We start from the raw sequence: 11087 nt of genomic DNA on the forward strand, positions 1-11087 counted from the left end.
CATCACAAAATCACGGTAAAACTAGAATTATGTCAGTGTGACATTAAAGCCGCTCACCACTTTTAAATTTGATTGCTTCAGCATCAATATCTACTATAATACCTCAAATATGTGTTCTGTATTCTGCTAATTGAAAATCAGGTCATGTGATGAAGTTGCCTTTGGAATTTCCAAAATCAATCACCTCTTAAATGATACCTTAAAAACATTTCTCCCTGTCCTCTTTTTTCACCCTCTTTTGTGACGCATTGTTGTAATTTTCATTAATTAGCATCCTCCAATGATGTGACATGAGCATTTACGTGCAGAATGGCAATCGGAAAATTGGTAATAAAGATTGTACTCCTTTTATTTTTATTCATATTAATGATAGTTATTAATATATGAAGTGACTTTACTTACTGTCATTGAATATACAATTCATCACAAAATTTCACAAATGTTCTTGGAATATATTTGAATTATATTTCGCAATGCGACTTTACCAACGTAAGAGTTATTTCCCTTACACCAGATTGGATAATATTTTGACACAGCGTGAATTCTTGTCAAACAGCAGCGGCAGTTGCGTCATGTTCTTAAATTGTTACATTTTCATAAATAAATACACCAGAAATAGCATGCTGTGTACAGAAATGTTTGATAAGCATACACAGTCCGCATATCGTCTCGTCTCAGAGCCACGTCCGTGGTAGCAAAGATGGTTTATTACCTAAGCACGATATGTCATATTACGTTCCCGTTTGAAACATCAAAAAAGAAGTTGTACTTCATCACTCATACGGTTTATAAGTATATATATTTACTTCTTCCTTGTACTAGAAAATATAAAAAGCTAGACCGTACAGACAATGTCAACTCGAATCAGAGTCGCGAAAACAAACACTCCTCAGAACTGCTAAAACGCTCAAACCAAATGCACGAATTTCACCACGAGTTAGAACTCGTAGAATGCACCGGAGATAAACATTTTGTTTTCAGCAATTATTTAAAGTATGGATTATTATTTGGAGAAGAGTATCAGAAGACGTTATGTAACCCACAGGTGAGTGTCAGAGATTCTACTTTTTATTTACGATAACGAAAATATATAGCGGAAGCATACAAGACTGAATTATGCGCATGCACCCAGAACCGAAGTGGGTCCGTCATTTCGTTCTCTGGACTGAATCAATAAGCCGCTCGGCTCTCGCCGAGAGCGGCTTAAAAACAAGAAGATAACAACCAAAATTGAATACTAAATCAAGATTATAGTGTAAAATTTGCCTCCATGATGTCAATAAATTCAATCAGCCAGCTATCATTGGTTGTGCCTCTGAAACTCATTTATGGCCATTTTTTCCCCCTGAGAGATGCATGTATATATATGTTATCAACAAATTATGCAATTATTAACCTTTCATGAGGTCAATGCAAGGATTTATCCATCCGCCAAAAAAATGAAATTATAACTCATAAAGCTTACCTCCATCCACAGAATATTAATCTCATCATGATAAATACCCATGACAAACTTTCATCAAGTAACGTTTAATGAGAGTGACTTGAACCTTGTTATGACCTTATAATAGGTTCTGTTTGTATTCCAAAGCAATATACTGTATGCCGGGATTTTTTTTGCCGCACTTTAGCTTTGCGCCATTTTTTGCCCTCCGTAATTAATGATGGTAAATTTATCTTTAGACCGAACATAAGTAAACAACATGATGAATATAACAGTCAAAAGTGAAAGGTAAAATTAACACAGAGCGAATACAGACTTCACCACCATAGGGCGAAAGTTTGATTGGGCGAACATTTCCTGGTTTACACTGGCTGCTATGGAAAAAAAATATTGTGATTTTAAATGTCAAGTGTTGAGAACATATGAGGAATACATAAAGACCATAGAATATCCTGTTCATTACTGCTGGTTACAGGAAGCTGAGAGCCTTGTGGATCATAATATTGGTGAACTTTTGTCTTTTACCAGACCTATCTTGGTTCCCATTACAAGAATTAATGATGACAGAAAATGTGTCTGACTCTTTGTGTGTAACCACTAAAACTAATTTGTTTCTGTAGAAATAAGAACCTATTACAATGCTACCACAATGCAAACAGCTGTGTAAGTAAATGTCAACTTCCTGCTGGATTCTTTATATAAAATTTCAAATGATTTATTACTGGTTCATATAGCAAAACAAGTGACATGTTTTTGTAACATTTTGATAGTCCTAGACTCTAGAACGTATGTACTCTGTACTCACTTATATCAGACAGAAACCAGCAAAACATACGTACTCTTAGGCGTTAAAAATGTACAAGATGCATTTCTGTATGTAAGCTTTGACTGGCTGTTTGTCTATGAAGATAGCAGTACACATGTTTCATCAAAACATCACACATAAACCTTTCATTGGTTATAATTATACAATATGAACTTGAAAACAATATTTTTCAAAAAACCTGAATAAAATATTTTTTTAAATTAAAGCTCAAACTAATTCCAATGTTAGATGTACTTTTTTTGTCCTACATAGATTAGAAAATAAGGAAACGAAAAGATAAACGAGGAGAAACAATGAGAAAGACTGCAGAAGGAATGAAAAGGGACACAGAAATAAAAGCTATAAGCAGGTGAATCAATGGAGTGTTATAGAGGGCAAGATGAAGGGAGAGAGAAAACTATTTGTATTATAATCAATACACTCGGTAATCAGCTGGTAATGGCCATTTCCACTGGACCTCACACTCAAAATCTTCACCCCGAAAATAAAGGTCAATACACAATAATAAGGTAATGAATCTTCCATCACACATCTGTCAGCCACTTTATAGATTACAACCTACAACAAATTTCTTCTGAGAGGAAATGTTTCTTTTGTCTGGCCAAAATAATTTACATTGTACAAGTACATACAGATTCTAAATGTCTATGCCTATATCAAACAACAAACAACATGCCCAAGAGAACTGAATTGCTCCCGTATTATTTAATGGTTTCAGCAAAATATTCGATGCCAAAATGCTTTTCAAATTATATTTGAAATGAGCACATTTGACCCTTGTGACCTTGCGTTTGGTTTAAAGTCATTTACTTCAACTGAATGCAACTGAAAAGCACTTTAATCTTTCAAACTACACCTATTTCTGTAGAAAAATGAGCTAACATATTTGACCCATTACCTTGAAAGTGGGTCAATGTATATATATTTGAACAAACTTAATAGCCCTTAATCCCATCAATCTACAGTCTAAAAAATATCGTTCCTAAGTGTTACGAGATTCGTTAGATGATCCTTAAATATTTCCAACATATTTCTACCTTGTGACATTGAATATGGGTCGAAGTCATTTGTTTGAGCAAAATTGATAACTCTTCATCTCAGCAAGCTATAGGCCAAATATCATGACCCTTGGCCTTAAGATTTTTATGAAGAAGCTGTTTAAAAACTAGAAAACATCAGTAATACATGCTCCTTTGGCCCTTTAGTTGACCTATAAACAGCAAGTGACCTTGGCCTTGACATTGGGACTCTGAAATATGAACTCATCCAAACTTGACCTTTGTAAAACACTTTAAAGAAAATCTGTTTAGAAATGAAGTGGGTAGATTCCTACACAACAAAATGGAAAGGGCATCTGTAATACTACCTATGTACCATGTGAACTGAAACGGTAGAAACACACGTTTAAGTAACTACATCATTATATCATTTTGAAGCCTTCTTTTCCAATACAATTTGAAATGTATTTGAAATTAAATGATTTGTGGAAGAATGTTTTAGAAGAGATAGAAAAATGATTTTATTCCATGCATTTGTGACTGTTTTACATAAAATGTGTTTTATATCTTGAGGCAAAGTTTTAGCCGTTTGTTGATAACATAATGAAAAGCTAAAAAGCACTCAGGTTTTCGAAAACATTTTTTTTTGTATTACACAAATAACTTTAAGGCAACATATTTAATCAAATAGATCAACAGAAATGGAAATATCCAGTCATTAATTCTAGCTGTATGCAGTTTGAGATACGGCATTAAATTTGTGTAAACAAGATACAGAAAAATACATTTTTAAATGGAAGACATCAGATGCTTAAAGTGATTGCTGTGTAGGATAAGATAGCGGACAGATACCAGAGAGTGTGTTCTATACAGTGAGGCCGTGGTGTAACAAACCTATTAGCTGTACACTCAGTATCAATAGAGTTTTACACACAGTTAGATATCAATTTTTGTAAGTAATAACCACCATCACAAACAGCTTCAGTAATATCACCTTCACTGGTTCACAGCACCAGGCTGCTGACATACACATGGAACAAAGGAGGCTGGTGGGTAACCAGGCATTTCATCAAGAATCTTTTCAATTCTATACAATTCAAATTTTATTCATGAAGATTTTATTCACGCTGATAATAAACTTATATCCCATATCTATCAATGATCACCTATGAAATAATGGCAGGCTTTTGACATTTCAGCAAGATATGAAGGAAATAAATAAAATACAAACTGAATTTTAACCAATATACCAGTAAACTACCTCATATGTAGCTAAGCTTTTTCTTCACTGAACATACCAGGAAATAGTAAATATGTACTGTTATTTGTTTTTGTAATGCTTACTTGCAATTCTGTGATATAATTTAAGTATTTCGTCTTTAACCTTTAATTAGCACAAAACTGATTTGGAGTGAGAAATAAACTAAACAAAGAATTAAAAATCACATAACTCTGTCTTGAAAGTTAAATTCACACGCAGACAATATCAGGAAATCGCTCCCCCCTCCCTCTTCCATCTCCTGAAATTCTTGGGACACATTCTAATTCGGAGATGTGTTACTGTCACCAACCTGACTGGCTACCGATGAATACGACGGAACCAGTCCCCCATTAATTCTCCGACCACATCTCTATCCCATTACCTGAGATAGCTGGCTGATAGACCATTCATATACAGCACGTGAGATTGACTTTTTTCTCTGCCTAATTTCTCTGTATTAGTTCTGTCCTTGGACGAGATTCCTTCAGCTTTGTACCAGACCAGCTAATTTGTATGGAAAAGTTACAATGACAACAGTTCAATGGCACTGTTATTTTCTCCCTATAAATGTCATCAACTCGGATAATTTGTACAGACTATGACCAATGTGGGGGCAATTTCAATCAAATCTGACAGACACGGGGAAAGTTCCTCAATCTCATCCCCGAACACCTTTCAGCTGTGTTTTGGTCCATCACAGAAATCACTTAATTCCCCATTACCTTATTTTGTGTGTGACTGAAATTTCAGAAAAATATATCAACAATAATTTAGAAAGTGTGTTTGCTAGTTTGTGATAGTAATCAGTGTCGGAATACTCCAGTGGCGAGAGATACAGCCAGCCCACCAGCCATTCAGCATCTGTCAGCTTTGTAAGACTCTGGTGATAATCAGAACGCTAGCTAGCACCGTCAGTAGTACTGGTCCGTAGTGTTGTCACACAGGTATACCGAGTAGTGATAATCTGTACGACAGATAGGTACTGTCTGTACTGGAGTGTGGTCACATCGAGCGGATGATACCTGTTAATCAGGTAGGAAATGACACAGATCACAGGATGATGTGCTGTAACATCCAGGCAGGTCATCTTGACATGAATAGGTAAGTCTAATTCCTCATTCGTACTATAATATTTGACTTCATAAAATCTCTTTATTATGTGTTGTGAACCCCCTTTTTTGCGATCATTTTCTAGTTCCTTGGTTGTGTACTTCTAAATACTTCAACTCAAAAATATTAACCTTGCTTATCTTGGGGGGGTTATCCATAAGACTTTGACAAAAAATATGCGATAAAGGTTTTAAGATATTTTCAAGATGCAAAACCTGAAATCATTAGCATATTTCTGATGTCCTTAGAATATTCATTTTTAATCCTTTTCTACAAATCATTTGAACAATTTTATCGTTTATATTTATGTGTAGCAATTTTTCAAAACATTTTTACCATAATGGATTTTGTGAAAAAAAATCACAAATTGACAATCGACTTACCAAACGAACTGGTACTTATAACAGATATATATTTAAATTCTGTTTTTTTATGCCAATCTTTCCATAAGAAAATAAACCTCTGTTTTGTACATTTAATATATGTTCTATCAGAGGATATTTTTTTGAAATTGTGTTCAGTTAATACATAAATGCCCTTAAGATTAGATATCCAACACGACTCTCATTACAAAACCTGTTCTATTACTTTCATTGAAAATACTATGAAATTATTCAAGGCATGCTCAAAGGTCATGGATTTATTCTAGACAGTTGCCATGGTAACGATGTATCTTAAGGAAAATTAATCCGAGTCCTGTTCTGAAGGAATGATCACCTGCAGACATGAAGTCTCACATTTTCTTTCCTTTACTTACCAATGTAGTGCATTGTGTTTCATTTTAAGCACTGAACTGAAAGCAGTTCAATATTTATCTCATAGAAAAATTCAATTGCATTTATTACTAAACAGCATTTAGTTCAAATAGTGTATTCATTGTTATGCTTTGATCAATGAACAGAACAGCCATATGTACAGAGAGGGAGAAATGTATCCAATGTAACAATTATGATGTCATAAAAAATAATGACGCCGTCAACATGAATGCCACCTGAATGTGGCAGTGCTATATAGTGGCAGTGCTATATAGTGGCATTGCTATACAGTGCTATATAGTGGCATTGCTATATAGTGGCAATGCTATACAGTGGTAGTGCTATATAGTGGCAGTGCTATATAGTGGCAATGCTATATAGTGGCAGTGCTATATAGTGGCATTGCTATACAGTGCTATATAGTGGTAGTGCTATATAGTGGCAATGCTATATAGTGGCATATATAGTGGCAATGCTATATAGTGGCAGTGCTATATAGTGGCAATGCTATATAGTGGCAGTGCTATATAGTGGCATTGCTATACAGTGCTATATAGTGGCATTGCTATATAGTGGCAATGCTATACAGTGGTAGTGCTATATAGTGGCAGTGCTATATAGTGGCAATGCTATATAGTGGTGGCAGTGCTATATAGTGGCAATGCTATATAGTGGCATTGCCACATGATGATAAATAATTGGGTATTATCACTTTGACCACTTTTGTACCATAGGAAAATCTGCGATGATACAAATTTACCTCATTGTAAAATAATCACATATAAGGATGATTTAGTGTGTAAATTATCACGCTTCTGTTTTGTTTACGAAGATAAGTAGACTGGGAACCCTGAGTCACAGCGACCTACATCTGATGGATTGTGTAGTACCAAAGGACATATGCATTCACCCAATTATCCATACACTTCAGGACCTTCAACATATTGTGATATGTATTTATTATGTATTTTATTATTAAAAGACTTCAGAACCTTCAATATAATGTGATATGTATTTATTCTGTATTTTATTATCAAAATACTTCAGAACCTTCAATATAATGTGATATGTATTCCTTAAAAGTGTTCTACACTAAGAAACCTAAAAAGTTGTCTTTAACGATCAACAATTTAAGGCTTGGTTAATTAACTGACTGTGTTTTTTCAGATATTGATTAAAACTCTTGTTTATAAGATAACCCACAGAACGTGACATTTTCTGCCAGGCAAGTCTACCAGCAAATTATAGATTCAATGACTTCAAATCTCAAGGAATTCCAACCTTAATCACCACCATATCATTCCCTCCTGGAAATGTAGTTTTCCTCTTCATAGCTGACCATTGATGGCTCTTAATGGCACCCAATAATGCAAATAATAGTACTGCCATAATACAAAATTGTTCCCTTATACTGCCATAACGAGACGTGCTCCCTTTTACTGCCATCACAAGACATGCTCCCTTATATGTACTGCCATGATAAGATATGCTCCCTTATACTGCCATCACAAGACATGCTTCCTTATACTGCCATCACAAGACATGCTCCCTTATACAGCCACAAGACATGTTCCCTTATACTGCCATCACAAGACATGCTCCCTTAAACTGCCACTACACATAACACAGTTTAAGGCATTACTCCCTTTTAATTATGTAGACATGATCCCATTTATAACAAGACATAAAACATGCTCTTTTATATAATTCATCCCATCACCTGTCTTTGATACAATTTATTTATCAGTGGAAATATTATCACAAACTCAAATTTACTGGCAACACATGCACTTGATTGACCAATGAAATGAATTGTTTGATCTGATTTGTAAATTTCAACTGGCAACTGCACGGATGTCCCTACACATCTTTGTGTACATGTCATTGTCTTTAAGGATCCCTTGTGCCACTGTTGGTCCAGAACACTACTGTTGACTAGCTAGCTCAGTCGGTTAGAGCGACAGTATAACAGGTTGAGGTTCAGGGTTTGAATTCTAGTCCAGCCACACTGACTTTTTACACACTGAATACTATTGTTGTACATTTTGTCTCAATTTTTTTCCATTAAAGTCTCAAAAGGTATAAATATCTTTTAAGAAATGATTTATCAAAGCTATAGTCATGACGGGAAAATATGTGATTTTTATGCAGTTTAAGTTTTTGGCAGTGGAACAGGGATCCTTAAATTCATACTCAGATGTGTTAAAATTGTTCACTTTTTTTTAACTGCATGATTTTCATATCTAACTACCGGGTATACATATAGTGTTCTGAGGAATCAAAATGCCAGTACAGGGAAATTACACGACTGTTTCCATGACAAAGATCATCATCATCACTTTACTGGTGCTAATTTGACCTTTTTATCTCCGAGGTGCTAAGTCATCTAGATCTGGCGGAGCTTTAATTAACACTGGAGATTATTGGATTGGTGATTGACATATGACTTAATACACGGGTAAAGGATGAGGACACTACAGCTAATATCAGGATATCAATAATCTTATAAAACCCTGTCAATTTTTTGTCACGTGTAACCATGGCAACATTAACACACATCACTAAGTATTGCATGGTTAAATTTGGTAATCTGATTTGACAATTCCTGCACTTATCACATCTGGTTATGAAAAAAACCTTTTAATAATAAAAGTAAAATCATTATATTTCTTTAAAGTGAAATATCAACTTAGACAAGTGTTTGTGAATAATGTATTGCTTTTTTTTCTAATTAGCTGGTTATATATGCATATAAACAGAAAAAAATGTGCTCAAAACTCAATAGATGTTTAAGAACAGATATTTTTAAGAAGCTTTTATTTTTTTCATTTAAAATAATGTACATGTTTTTACAAAGGTTTCTGATCAATATCGGTTTTAAAACCTTCGTAAAAACTTCAATCTCGGTTTCAATGCAATGCTCAGTGAGGACAACTTTACAAGGATGTCCCACAGACAGATTGAAGAAGAAGTATATATCCCATTAGATCATCATAAAATGATTATTCTCAGTGTGCGCTCTGTGTTGATGTAAAAAGCCATCAACACAACACAGCGGTGGTGGGGGGTCGGGAAGGGGATAAACTAGGAGAGCTGTACACCTCTTTAGAGCTATATTACGATGGTGTACAGCTAAACATTAGTCTGACCCAGACTCTATCCAATGTCAAAACATTTTCTTGAGAGAGACCAAACCTAAGGAAGCAAACAAAGCTCACAATATCCCTTCCCCTCCCTCTTATCACTGCCTGCCATATCCCTGCACTTGGTAAGATGGAAAGGCATCACTGGATTTGTTACTTCATGGTTTATGTAGCTAAGTAAGAAATTGTACCCGTCGTTCATGAAGATAATCTAGGAATGACAGGTCTGTAGATTTTGACACTTTGTATAAAACATTATCATTGTGTAAAGAGTTATAACTGTGATAATCATAATAAAGATTAAGTTAAATTAACAGAGACTTTGAACTTTGGTGAACAAGCACTAACTCATTTGAGATAGCAGGGATTAATGCAGGATTAGAAACTTTTTTAGGGGAATTAAAATATGGAGGGGGGCATGGATGGCATCTTTATTTTTTAATCTCCCTGTTCATTATAGGCGCTTTGAATCAGTCTGTAAACAAGGCCTGCCATAAATAGTGTCGTAAAATATCGACAGTGACAACATAAACACAGGGAAAATGAGATAAATCACTTGGGTCGTCGAACCGACGGAAAATAAAAACACAATAGTACCATCACAAATATTCCATTGGTAGTATTTTAGTTACATGTGGGGAAAGTTTAACTGTAGTAGGGGAAAATAATGTCAAAATTGGAGAAGGAAATTGGCTCATAGTCGGCCATAAAAAAGGCCTGTATATATCCATGGGTAGGATGGTACTTGAATACAAATATAAATGAGCCTTCTAGTTTGACAATGGCTCCAAAATACTAATTGTTTTGAAGCATACTCTAGCTTAACACTTTCACTAAGATTGGCCAAAACATGATTATTATAAAGAGGTTTACAAAGCAATGACAAGAAATGTGTCTATGTAGTTGTTGAACTCGGAGCATCACTCTTGGTCTTAGTGTGGGAGGAAACCGGGGTACCCGGAGAAAACCCACGTTGTCAGGCAGGTGACCCCATACCTTTTCACGTCCGATCGGGGAATCGAACCCCCGGACGCCTTGGTGAAAGGCAAGTGCGCTATCCACTGCACCACCTGACCACCCCTTACTGTTGTTAGAGATATCCAAAAATCTTAACAGGTAAAACATACACAAGGAGCTGTAATAAATATATATAAGATACTCAACACAAAGGTTCATGCCCAGGCTTTGAGTCATTAGCACAAGAAAGAAAAATACAAAAACATTTTTATGGTCGTACTCAACACAAAGCTATACACATACTTAAGGAGCTAGAATATACCTAACTCAGTTTTGTGTGTGATCTTATTTAATTTAGGAAATAGAAAATGTGTGAAGTGGTTTATGTGATACCCATCACCGTAGATTACAGTAAAGTTTAGTTGGAATTACATCGAGGTTTAGGTGGAGTCCAATTATGTAACAAGATGTATTTGTAGAAGGTGGCTCCTCAGTAGTAAACCATTCACAAACTAATTACGTGCAGAATAACACTGACACTTGCTAGTGATTAGTGATTTAGTTACACTCCCGGGGGGGGGGGGGGGGGGGGG

The 11087-nt window shown here is 35.2% G+C and overlaps 2 protein-coding genes across 4 annotated transcripts in view; one reads left to right on the top strand and one right to left on the bottom strand.

Moving 5' to 3' along the window:
• Positions 1-11087, bottom strand: part of LOC110443185 (DNA ligase 1-like) — a 44316-nt gene that overhangs the window by 14136 nt on the left and 19093 nt on the right. The gene's annotated exons all lie outside the window — the stretch shown is intronic.
• LOC110443186 (complement C1q tumor necrosis factor-related protein 2-like) overlaps positions 5248-11087 on the top strand; it is a 10220-nt gene continuing 4380 nt past the window's right edge. Inside the window, exon 1 of one of the 3 annotated variants that reach the window (XM_021487234.1) lies at positions 5248-5630. The gene's annotated coding sequence lies outside the window, so the exon portion shown is untranslated. Of the gene's footprint in view, positions 5631-9530; positions 9663-9704; positions 9762-11087 lie in introns of those variants that run through there. The other 2 variants (XM_021487235.1, XM_021487236.1) reach the window with 2 other exon arrangements.

The sequence above is a fragment of the Mizuhopecten yessoensis genome, unplaced genomic scaffold (assembly GCF_002113885.1).
Source record: "Mizuhopecten yessoensis strain PY_sf001 unplaced genomic scaffold, ASM211388v2 scaffold716331, whole genome shotgun sequence".
NCBI lineage: Eukaryota > Metazoa > Mollusca > Bivalvia > Pectinida > Pectinidae > Mizuhopecten > Mizuhopecten yessoensis.